Genomic DNA, 10,778 nt, shown 5'->3' with positions numbered 1-10,778 from the left:
TCTTTCAGTTAGCAGCTGAGTGTGATAACTGTTTGCACTATCCAGGGACTCTTATTTGTCATTAAAAAAACATTTTTAAAATGTGTATTTTATTTCTTCCTATGTATGTCTGTATATTTAAACAAACTTTAGAAGTCATAAAATGAATACTTTTTCTATTCTTCTCTTCTGACTTTATTGATTTAACAAATATTTCAGAACACTTATTACAGGAGAGGTGTTGTCAGATGTTACTTTGTGATCTAAAAAGTTAACACATTCCCTCAAGCAGCGGAAGGAAGAAAATTATGTCCACACAGAGAAAGTTCCCAACTGGTATTTTACGACTGTCTGTCATTGGATTAACTGGTTAAAGAACAGGATAAAATGTCATGCTTCCTTTAAAAAAAAAGTTGGTAAGGTAAGAAGGGTATTTGTAAGATATACAAAGAAGATGGTACATTGCTGGTGAGAGTATAAATTAGTACAACTACTTTGGAATATTTTTCATTGTATCTAGTAAATAAAAATATATGACACTCTATAAATCAGCAATTCAACTCCTAGCTTTATATTCAACAGAGATGCACACATCTCTGTCTTCAAAAGACCTATCCCAGGATGTTCATAACAGCGCTATTAAGAATGAAAAAAAAGGAAACTACCCAAATGCCCGTCAATAGTGTAATGAATAAATAAATTGTGATATATTCACCCTATCGAATTGATTGCTATGCAGTAATGAGATAATTTACAACTCTGTGCAACAGCATGGATGCATCTCACAAACATAATGTTGAGTGAAAGAAATTGGACACAACAGATAGAATGTATGTCTTAGTTACTTAGTGCTGCCATAACAAAAAATAACACAAGTGGTTGGCTATAAAGAACAGGAATTTATTGCCCCAGTTTTGGAGGCTAGCAGCCCAACTCAGGACGTCAGCTCTAGGGGAGGGTCCTTCCTTTTTAGTAGCCCCAGGAGTTCCTTATTCCTTGGTGTGTTTTGCCATTCCTTGTCATTCCTTGGTGTCTGCCTTCCCCCGAGTGTGGGTCTGTGTGTCTACTCTGCCCTTTTTATAACCACACATCAGTGATTAGGTTTAGGACCCACTCTACTCTGCTATGACCTAATTAACATAACAAAAGAAAACCCCTGTTACCAAACAGGTTCCTATTTGTAGGTATAGGGGTTAGGACTTCTACATTTCTTTTCAGTGGGGACACAATTTAATCCATAATACTGTATGACTTCATTTATATAAAATCCCAAGGCAGGCAAAACTAATCTATATTATTGAAAGTCAGCATAGTGGTTACCTTTGGGCAGGGGAGAGACTGAAAGAGATCATGAAGGGAGCTTCTGGTGTGCTGATAGGTTCTGTTTCTGGATCTTGGTTCTTATTACATGGGCGGATTTAGTTTGGGAAATTCATTGAGGAGTATACTTATGACAAGTTTATTTTTTAATATGTGTTGTACTACAATGAAAAGTTAAAAACAAATTAGACACTAAAAGAACCTTGAAAACTAGCAGGTTATGATGAGATTTACATGTTTGCTTAATTTGCCCTTTTATTGTTATTACTCTTGTTGTCATGTGTTGTTTAGTTTCATCCTAGTATAAAGTGGGAAAGGTATTTTGTATTATATTCATTTCCAGGTTATGAGGCCAATTAGATATTGTGGTTTAATTTGCATTGTGTGTCTTTACTTTCCCTCATCAAGATTTTTCATTTATTGTTCTAGAATGCCAAGGTTTTGCATAAGCAATCTTATTATCAATCAGTGATGTACAAACCTGTCAAAGTGAAGCAGATTTCATTGTGAGTCTGTAACTTTGATAAATGCCATCCTAGTCCAGCTTCCTGCTAATCACAGTTATGGATACTGCATCGAAAAATAGTCCTTGAAAAATTAATTAAATCCTGTTATAGAGACTAAAATGAATGTAAAGGGCAGAAAGCAAAAGCCAACAAAAAGGAAATGACAAACAACAGATTATTGAAGTGAAGAGATATCTTGCAGGGTAAACAGAGAGATAATTAAATGCACAGATGATGCTAAATTGAAAGGTGTTGCCTTGACCAGCAAGGACTAAGGAATCATTCTGTTGGACTTGGAAAGGTTCAAGTCAGGGCAGGAAATATAATTAAATTCAACCAGGGGGAAATGAAAGCTGATATGGCTAGGGAAAGTAATCTGAAACACAAATATTCTGTGGGAGGGAGAAGCTGAAAATGCCAGTATCCTGAGAGAAACTGAGAATAGCAAAAACAACAAATTATGTACAAGGACCTAACAGCACTGGAGAGAGAGGCCAGTGATAATTCTCAACTCTGAGGGTCCATTTCTTCTTGTTTCCCTGTGGGCCACCATGGAGCTTCCTTCAAGGTCAATAGAACTTTGGTAGGGTAAAATTGTAGAAATACAAAATCTCATGTAGAAATCACATGAAAATGGAGTGGGGTGGGGAAATACAGATCCTTGAGCTTGTAGTGTTTCTTACGAAGAAATCTAAAACACTCCTTTATAAAATTACATGTATATGTGCATGCTCATGTGTACACTTGTGCGGGTGTGTGGGTTCAGGCATGCATGTATGAATTTATTCCTTAGGTTCTCTGTTTCACTGTTATGCTTAGAACACAATTGATGAATCTACTTCAATGGTAGTGAAGGAACCCAGGACTGTGGCTTGAGCCTGACCTACCTTGACCTCTTGCTCATCAAATACAGAAGCCAGCTTCTAGTGCTCCATTTTAAACTCTTTCTTTTGGCTACTACATTTACTGGAACTGTGGATAATACAAGTTATTCCTGGATGCATGTTATGTATCCTATAAATAATTCATAGGATACATTACATGCTCTATTTTGTGTTAAAAACATTTCATTTGCTGATGGCAACCCCAGGACTAGCAAGATATCAATAAAATGAAGGCATACAAATTTTAGAGAAAAGCACCTGGAATAATTATGATTTCAACAAATGAAAAAGTCAATATAGAGGTGGTGACTTTTGAGATATTTGAACATAATAAATTAGGAAAAATAAAGTGGTAAATATTTTGAGAAGAAAAAATATTATCTTGAACCAGGTTAATTAGACTAGGGAAAACAGAATGAAGAGAGATGACATCAAGAAAAAGAAGACTCAAAATAGAAATGTAAGGTAAGGATAATTCATGGAATTAAAGGCAATGAGAATCACGGAGGCAAAACCCGCTGTCCTGCCTTTGCATAACTTCAAGGGTTGCCATTCCCGTAAAGTACAATGTTGTATTCCAGGGGCACCATTCACCCTATATTCTAGGATAACCTGTCCTACCAAGTTGAGGAGACCCTGGGCGATGCAAATAGTTATGTGCCAAACTACTAGCAGAAATGTTGGTGGTTTGAACCTATCCAGAGGTGCTTTGGAAGACAGGCCTGGCAATCTGCTTCTGAAAGATCATAGTCTTGAAGACTTACTTGGCACACATGAGGTCACCATGAGTCAGAATCAATTCAATGGCAACTAATAACAACAACGATCCTCCAATTTGTGTTACACTAAGAAGTCCCCGATACCTTATATGATAGGAGAGGGAGGGAGCCAAAATTTTGTGGAACCCTAAATATGTCCTAGGAATCAGGAGGGAAGGAGGAGTTTGGACTTGATTCTGAGGGCAACGGAAAGCCATTGAAGGCCTGGTGTTTTGCATTTTACCAAGTGTCTCTGTCAGAAGAGTTGAGAATATACTAAAAGAGACTCTTGGGCAGAGAAATCCCTTTTAAAGCTATTACAATTGTTCTGCTGAGAAGAATCAAGAGCTAAGAGAATGGTGGTGGGAAAGGAAAAGAGGGAGCAGATTTGGGAAATGCCTAAGAAGTAGAATTTACAAAATTGCCACCAGGAGGGTATCAAAGTGGAAAAGGGATAGGAGTAGAATGCCAGGAAGACTTCCAGGTTGAATGGCTTAGTGAAGGAATACAGGAAGAACATTTTTTGTTTTGTATTGTTTTTATTGTACTTTAGATGAAGGTTTATAGAACAAACTAGTTTCTCATCAAAGAGTTAGTACACACATTGTTCTATGACATTGGTTAACAACGCCATAACATGTCAACACTCTCCCTTCTCAACTTTGGGCTTCCTATTACCAGCTTTTCCTCTTCCTCCTGCCTTCCAGTCTCTGCCCCAGGGCTGGCGCACCACTTTAGTCTTGTTTTGTTCCATGGGCCTGTTCAATCTTTGGCTGAAGAGTGAACCTCTGGAGTGACTTCATTACTGAGCTGAAAGGGCATCTAGGAGCCATACTCTCAGGGTTTCTCTAGTCTCTGTCAGGCCAGCAGATCTGTTCTTTCTTTTAGAGTTAGAATTTTGTTCTACACTTTTCTCCAGCTCTGTCCAGGACCCTTTATTGTGATCCTTGTCAGAGAAGTCAGTGGTGGTAGCCAGGAACCATCTAGTTGTACTGGACTCAGTCTGGTGGAGGCCGTGGTAGATGTGGTCCATTAGTCCTTTGGGCTAATCTTTTTCTTGTGTCTTTAGTTTTCTTTATTCTTCCTTGCTCTCGAAGGAGTGAGACCAGTGGAGTATCCTAGATGGCCGCTTACAGGCTTCGAAGATCCCAGATGCTACTCATCAAAGTAGAATGTAGAACATATTTTTTATAAACTATGTTATGCCAATTGAGGTAGATGTTCCCCAAGACCATGGTCTCCATAACCCTCAGCCCAGCAGTTCGGTCCCTCAGGGGACCGGTACGGGTTGTGCTGGCTTCCCCAGTATTGTGTACTGTCTTACCCCTCACCAAAGTTAACACTTATCTATTGTCTATTTAGTGTTTTTCCATCCCCACCCCTCCCCTCCCTCGTAACCATCAAAGATTGTTTCTTTTTGTATGTAAACCTTTTCATGAGTTTTTATAGTAGTGCTCTCATACAATATTTGTCCTTTTATGATTGACTTATTTCACTCAGCATAATGCCCTCCACATTCATCCATGTTATGAGATGCTTCACAGATTCATGGTTGTTCTTTAGTGTTGCGTAATACTCCATTGTGTGTATGTACCATAGTTTGTTTATCCATTCATCTATTGATGGGCTTCTAGGTTGTGTCCCTCTTTTTGCTATTGTTAACAATGCTTCAGTGAACATGGGTGTACATACATCTATTCTTGTGACGACTCTTATTTCTCTAGGATATATTCCTGGGAGTGGGATGGCTGGATCATATGATATTTCTATCTCCTGCTTTCTACGGAAGTGCCATATCTTTTCCAAAATGGTTGTATCGTTTTGCGTTCTCACCAGCAGTCCGTAACAATCCGATTGCCCCAAAGCCTCTCCAACATTTGTTATTTCCAGTTTTACTGATTGGTGCCAGTAATGCCTGGGTGAGGTGGTATCTCATTGTGGTTTTGTTTTGCATTTCTCTAATGGCTAGAGATCGTGAGCATTTCCTCATATGTCTGTTGGCTGCTTGAATGTCTTCTTTGGTGAAATGTCTGTTCATTTCCTTTGCCCATTTTTAATAGGATTATTATTTTTTGTTGTTGTACAGGTGTTTGATTTTCTTGTAGATCTTAGAGATTAGACTTTTGTCTGATTTGTAATAGCCAATTTTTTTTTCCCAGTCTGTAGGTTCTCTTTTTACTCTTTTTGTAAAGTCTTTTCATGAGCGTAAATGTTTAATTTTTAGAAGATTCCAGTTATCTAGCTTATCCTCTGGAGCTTGTGTGTTGTTGGTTGTGGTTTGTATCCTGTTAATGCTTGTATTGAACATTTTTTGGTTTTTGCTTGGAGAGAGGATGGCCAGTTTTGGATGAGTTGAGTTTTAGGCATCTAGTAGAGTTCTCTAGTAAGGAAATGTAAATGCAGGGCCAAGGAAAAAGAGAGGCTTAGGTTGGAGATAGAGATTTAGCAGTATTGACACTTAGTACTAGTTGAAGTCATGGGCTCAAATAAGATATCCCATTGGGAAAGAACTAGCCAGAGTGGCTGAAGATGAAGGAAACACGAAATAGTTGAGGAAATAAGTCATAAGTACCAATAATAACCTCAATACTACTTTCATTAATAAGGACAGTAGCATCTACTCATCTCTCTTTCCTTGTGTGATATGCAAATTTATATATTTTAACTAAACTATCCTTTATGTACTTCCCTTCTCTCTGCTATATTATAGAGTGTTTGTTGGTGGTTAGAATTTAGTCTATAGTTGAAGATACCAAAATAAAAAAAAGATAGTGACAAATCTAATAATGGAGGAGTGCTGATCACCAGAGGTCTGGGTGAGGAGTTGGATGTAGTAACTGAAGTTAATACATTTTCAGCTGGGAAAGAGAAGGAGGTATTATGCTAGTGAGGATAATTTTTTCCTTGATAATAAAGACACGGTAAAGGAAGGAAAGAAACCCTGGTGGCATAGTGGTTAAGTGCTACGGCTGCTAACCAAAAGGTTGGCGGTTTGAATCCACCAGGCGCTCCTTGGAAACTCTATGGGGCAGTTCTACTCTGTCTTATAGGGTCGCTACCAGTCGGAATCAATTCGATGACAACGGGTTTTTTTTTTTTTAAGGAAGGAAAGAGTAGAGGGAGGGAGAGGAGAATTCAGGAAAAAACCCAAAAATGTGTATAAGTATATTGGACACCCCAAAGTGGGGACTATAGTGGACCATTGTAATTTAGGTGATCCAGGTTCTGAAATCCCTTCCTTTTTAGGATGAATCCAAAGACAGATGGGCAATAATAGGTCCCCCTGATCCTACTATAGAAACCCAGAAAGGGACAGGGATTCCTATTCCTGCTCCCTGGAAGATATGCTGTCGGTCCTGGACACAAGCATGACCATTCAATGGCTCCCTCCTAAGACTTTGAACTTTAAAGGGTGAGAGACAGGTGAAGGCCATTTAGAGATTTCTTTGGAGACGGTAGCAGAATGGGGGCCCATGTGGTAGATTCAAGATGCACCACTCAGATGCCCCTCAAGGAGGAACTTGCTGTCCAGCTGCAGAGTGTGGGAAGCAGATAGCCTCCAGCTGTCAGCACCTTCAGGGACTGGTACAGTTGCAGACAGCCGCCTTGGCTAAGGTCACATCCTTTCTTGGGTAATCTCCATCTAGCAACTAAACTGGGTGATGATATAAAGAACTACCATTTCAGCCCAGTGTAGGACAATCTTATGGGCATAACTTGCTCCTGAGTTCCTTGCCAGGTTAGTAGAGGCTTTATTGTGCCTGCATCACAATTCTCCCTCTGCTCAATCCTGCTTCCTTTCCTTTCCCTTGACAGATTTTGTTGGCTAAGAAACATCTTGCACCCCAGTCTCCCTCTCAGTGAATGCTTCTGATAAATCTGACCTCTGACATTCTACCAGTATGGTGACACAGGTCCAGTCCTGATGGCACAGATAGTGAAAATCTAAGTAGACCATTTCTGTGATTGGATTTGGATTTCCTTTGTATTGGCTGAGCCCAATTCTCCAAACTTCTTGTAAATTAAGTAATCTCCTGATATTCTTTCAACGGATTCATTTTCTGCTAAAGATTTTAAAAGAAGTCCATTTTTATTATTTGCAATGAAGAACTTGGCTGGTTCAGTGTCTATTGAAATTTGAGTGTTACCTGTCACCAGGAAGAGGATTTGTTTATGTTATGCCAAAATAACTTTGTCCTTAGAAAAAAAAATTTTTTTTTTTTTTAGAAAGGTCTCTTCAGACATATCATCTTAACTGAAAGGAAGAAAGATAGCTCTGATTTGACACAATATGAGAGGTGTCTTAGTTTGAGTTCTTTTAAACACTCTAATACAAGGACTTGAGTGCGAGTAGTTTATTTGAGAGTCAACCTCTGGAAGCACAAGATAAAAGTTGATTATTGAGGGAATTACTTTTGTGGCTACTGGAGCTTCAATCCCACCTGATATCTTGAGAAACTGTATGGAACATGCTTCGGAATTGATGCTCCCAGCAGATGGAAAGGCTTGTGTGATTATCAACCATTTCTCATCTCTCATTGACAAAGGTTTGCTTTGTTTTGTTTTTGCCTAAGAAAATAAGAATTCTGGCAAAGTGCAATGACAGCCATTTACAAAGGAACAATTATATATGTGGACATATGTTGGTATTCACCAGGGGCACTGTGGGTTACTCATCAAAATGGTAACTGGAATTCACAGAAGAGGCTCAAACCTGGTGGCAGGTATGGTTTCCAAGGGCAATGGTGATCTCTGTTTCAGCACATGGTTGACAATCATGGCTATAAAGTGTTGGAGCCAGAGTGGAATGCTGTGGTGAGAGTGAGTGAGCCAACAAGCAGAGACAGGAGCATGTTAAGGAGTTTTGGCAGTCCTTGTAAGGTAAGGTAGAGTGGTAAATTCACAGATAGTAACAGAGAGCTCTAGTCATTATAAATTGGGAGCCAGAGGCTTCTATGTTAAGGCTTGAGGTCCCCCTGCCTAGAAAAGGGCAACTGCCCTTTTAAGGGAGAGTCTTGACCTCAAAAGAATATTGAGGACCTAAAGAGATTGCTGGAGCAAAACCATTAAAGAAACCCCATCCTCTAAACTGGGAAACAGGGCAGACAATTAAAGCTCATGAACGGAGGAAACTCGGCAGGAATCCATGGTCTTTGAATTTTGCCTGATGGTGAACTCCTTTTGATGTGGAACTAGGGTAACTTCCCTAATTTGTGACTTAAGTTAGAATTGATCTAAGCCTGCATGTGGGTGTCGGTGTGGAGGGCACAGTGGGGAGGGGGGCATACCAAAACAGTGAACTCTAGCACAGCCTGACATTTATCAGCTAAACAGATACTTCACATCTTTGAAGAAATGAATTTATTCAGACATCATATTTCTTTAAATGAGTCACAGGTACATGTATTTCTAGAATTTCAGTATACATAATTAATGCACATAAACAATGCTCATATATTCATCATTTTCTATTAAAATGATACGTTAAACTTTCAAAATATTTGTTATTCGTGTTTTTTGAGTACTGTGTAGAATACAAAAAAAAACATAAAACAGTTTCTGTCATGCAGAAGCTTGCAATATTGTTAAGTTACACAGTTAGGATATTGCATGTGTCTCTAGCACCTGGCATACTATCCAGCACATAACACATACTCAATGCATATTTCCTAAATTAACATCTTATAAAGAAATCAAAAGTCTCCCCAATATAATTAAAGCCCTGTACTTCCAAAGTAAGCAATGGAGGGAGAATCTCTACCTGGGAAGGAGAAGGTAAACTTAGTATCACCAACATTTACCTCTAATATTTGCTTTCCCATTGCGGGTCTCACTAATTCCTGCTGCCAATATGCTTACCTAAGGAAGTGTTGCTTTCCCAAAAGTGAACTCATGACCCTTTCCCAAATATTGCAAATCACACCTGAAATGAAACTTTTAATAGCTAGCTCTTAGAACAATGCCTGGCACATAGTACTATGTAAGTGCTTCACACATAATAACTCATTTAATCATCAAAGAACAATCCCGTGGGGGCAGGTGCTGTGATTATCAGGAAATGCAGGGACAGAAAAGAGAAGTAACTTGACCAAGTTCACGTGGTTAAGAAGTGCAGTCCCGGGCCCGCGCCCCGCGCCGCCTTTTCACCCACCATGGATCCTCTACCTAACGGCTCTGTGGTCATTGGCCTCGCCGCCATCCGCTAGGGATGGTTCCGCAAGACCTGCAGCTTGTGGCCTGGCCAGACCTTGTCGCTGCAAGTGGAGCAGCTGCTGCACCATCAGCGCTCGCAGTACCAGGACATTCTTGTCTTCTGCAGTAAGACGTAAGGCAATGTGCTGGTGTTGGATGGCGTCATCCATTACACCGAGAGGGACGAGTTCTCCTACAAGGATATGATTGCCAACCTGTCCCTCTGCAGCCACCCCAACCCGCGCAAGGTGCTGATCATCGGGGGAGGGGATGGCGGCGTCCTGCGGGAAGTCGTGAAGCACCCCTCAGTGGAGGTTGTAGTCCAGTGCGAGATTGATGATGTCATCCAAGTGCCTAAGAAGTCCATGCTGGGCATGGTTGTTGGCTATTCCAGCTCAAAGCTAACCCTCCATGTGGGTGATGGTTTTGAGTTCATGAAACGGAACCAGGATGCCCTTCGACGACTCCTCAGACCCAATGGGCCCCGCCAAAAGCCTCTTCAAGGAAACCTATTACCACCGCATTCTCTGCTGTCAGGGTGAGTGCCAGTGGCTGCACCTGGACCTCATTAAAAAGATGTGGCAGTTCTGTAAATCACTCTTCCCAGCAGTGGCCTAAGCCTACTGCACCATCTCCCCCTACCCCAGCGGCCAGATTGGCTTTATGCGGTGCAGCAAGAATCGGAGCACCAACTTCCGGGAGCCGGTGCAGCAGCTGACACAGACACAGGTGGAGCAGAGGCAGCTGAAATACTACAACTCAGATGTGCACCGGCCAGCCTTTGTGCTGCCAGAGTTACCCCGCAAGGCCCTGAATGACGTGAGCTGAGCCCGGAACTGCAGCCACTGCCACCACCCAGAAACCTCAGACCAGGGAGCCCCAGGGTTCTCGCCCTCACTTCCCCCCTCCCCGCCCCCAGACCCACACAACACCCTCTGTGGGCTCTCACCCACCAATCAGGTGTTACCAGCCCCAGAATATTGCCCGGCCTGCCCTGCTGGGCTGACTGTCTTTCTCTCCTTTCTCTCCATGTGGTGTCCAGCCTCCAGGCCTGTACCAGCTGTGTACAGCACCTTCTCTGCTTTCTGTCGCCCCTTGCTTACCAAACACATGTATTTATAGCAAAAAAAAAAAAAAAA

The 10,778-nt window shown here is 41.0% G+C and overlaps 1 pseudogene; it reads left to right on the top strand.

The window, feature by feature from the left end:
- The first annotated feature begins 9,599 nt into the window (after positions 1–9,599).
- On the top strand, positions 9,600–10,467 carry LOC100662318 (spermidine synthase-like; annotated as a pseudogene).
- The last annotated feature ends 311 nt before the right edge of the window (positions 10,468–10,778 follow it).

This window comes from Loxodonta africana, chromosome X, assembly GCF_030014295.1.
Source record: "Loxodonta africana isolate mLoxAfr1 chromosome X, mLoxAfr1.hap2, whole genome shotgun sequence".
Classification (NCBI taxonomy): domain Eukaryota; kingdom Metazoa; phylum Chordata; class Mammalia; order Proboscidea; family Elephantidae; genus Loxodonta; species Loxodonta africana.
Note: the sequence above shows the minus strand (reverse complement) of the source record. Positions and strands in the feature narration are given on the sequence as shown.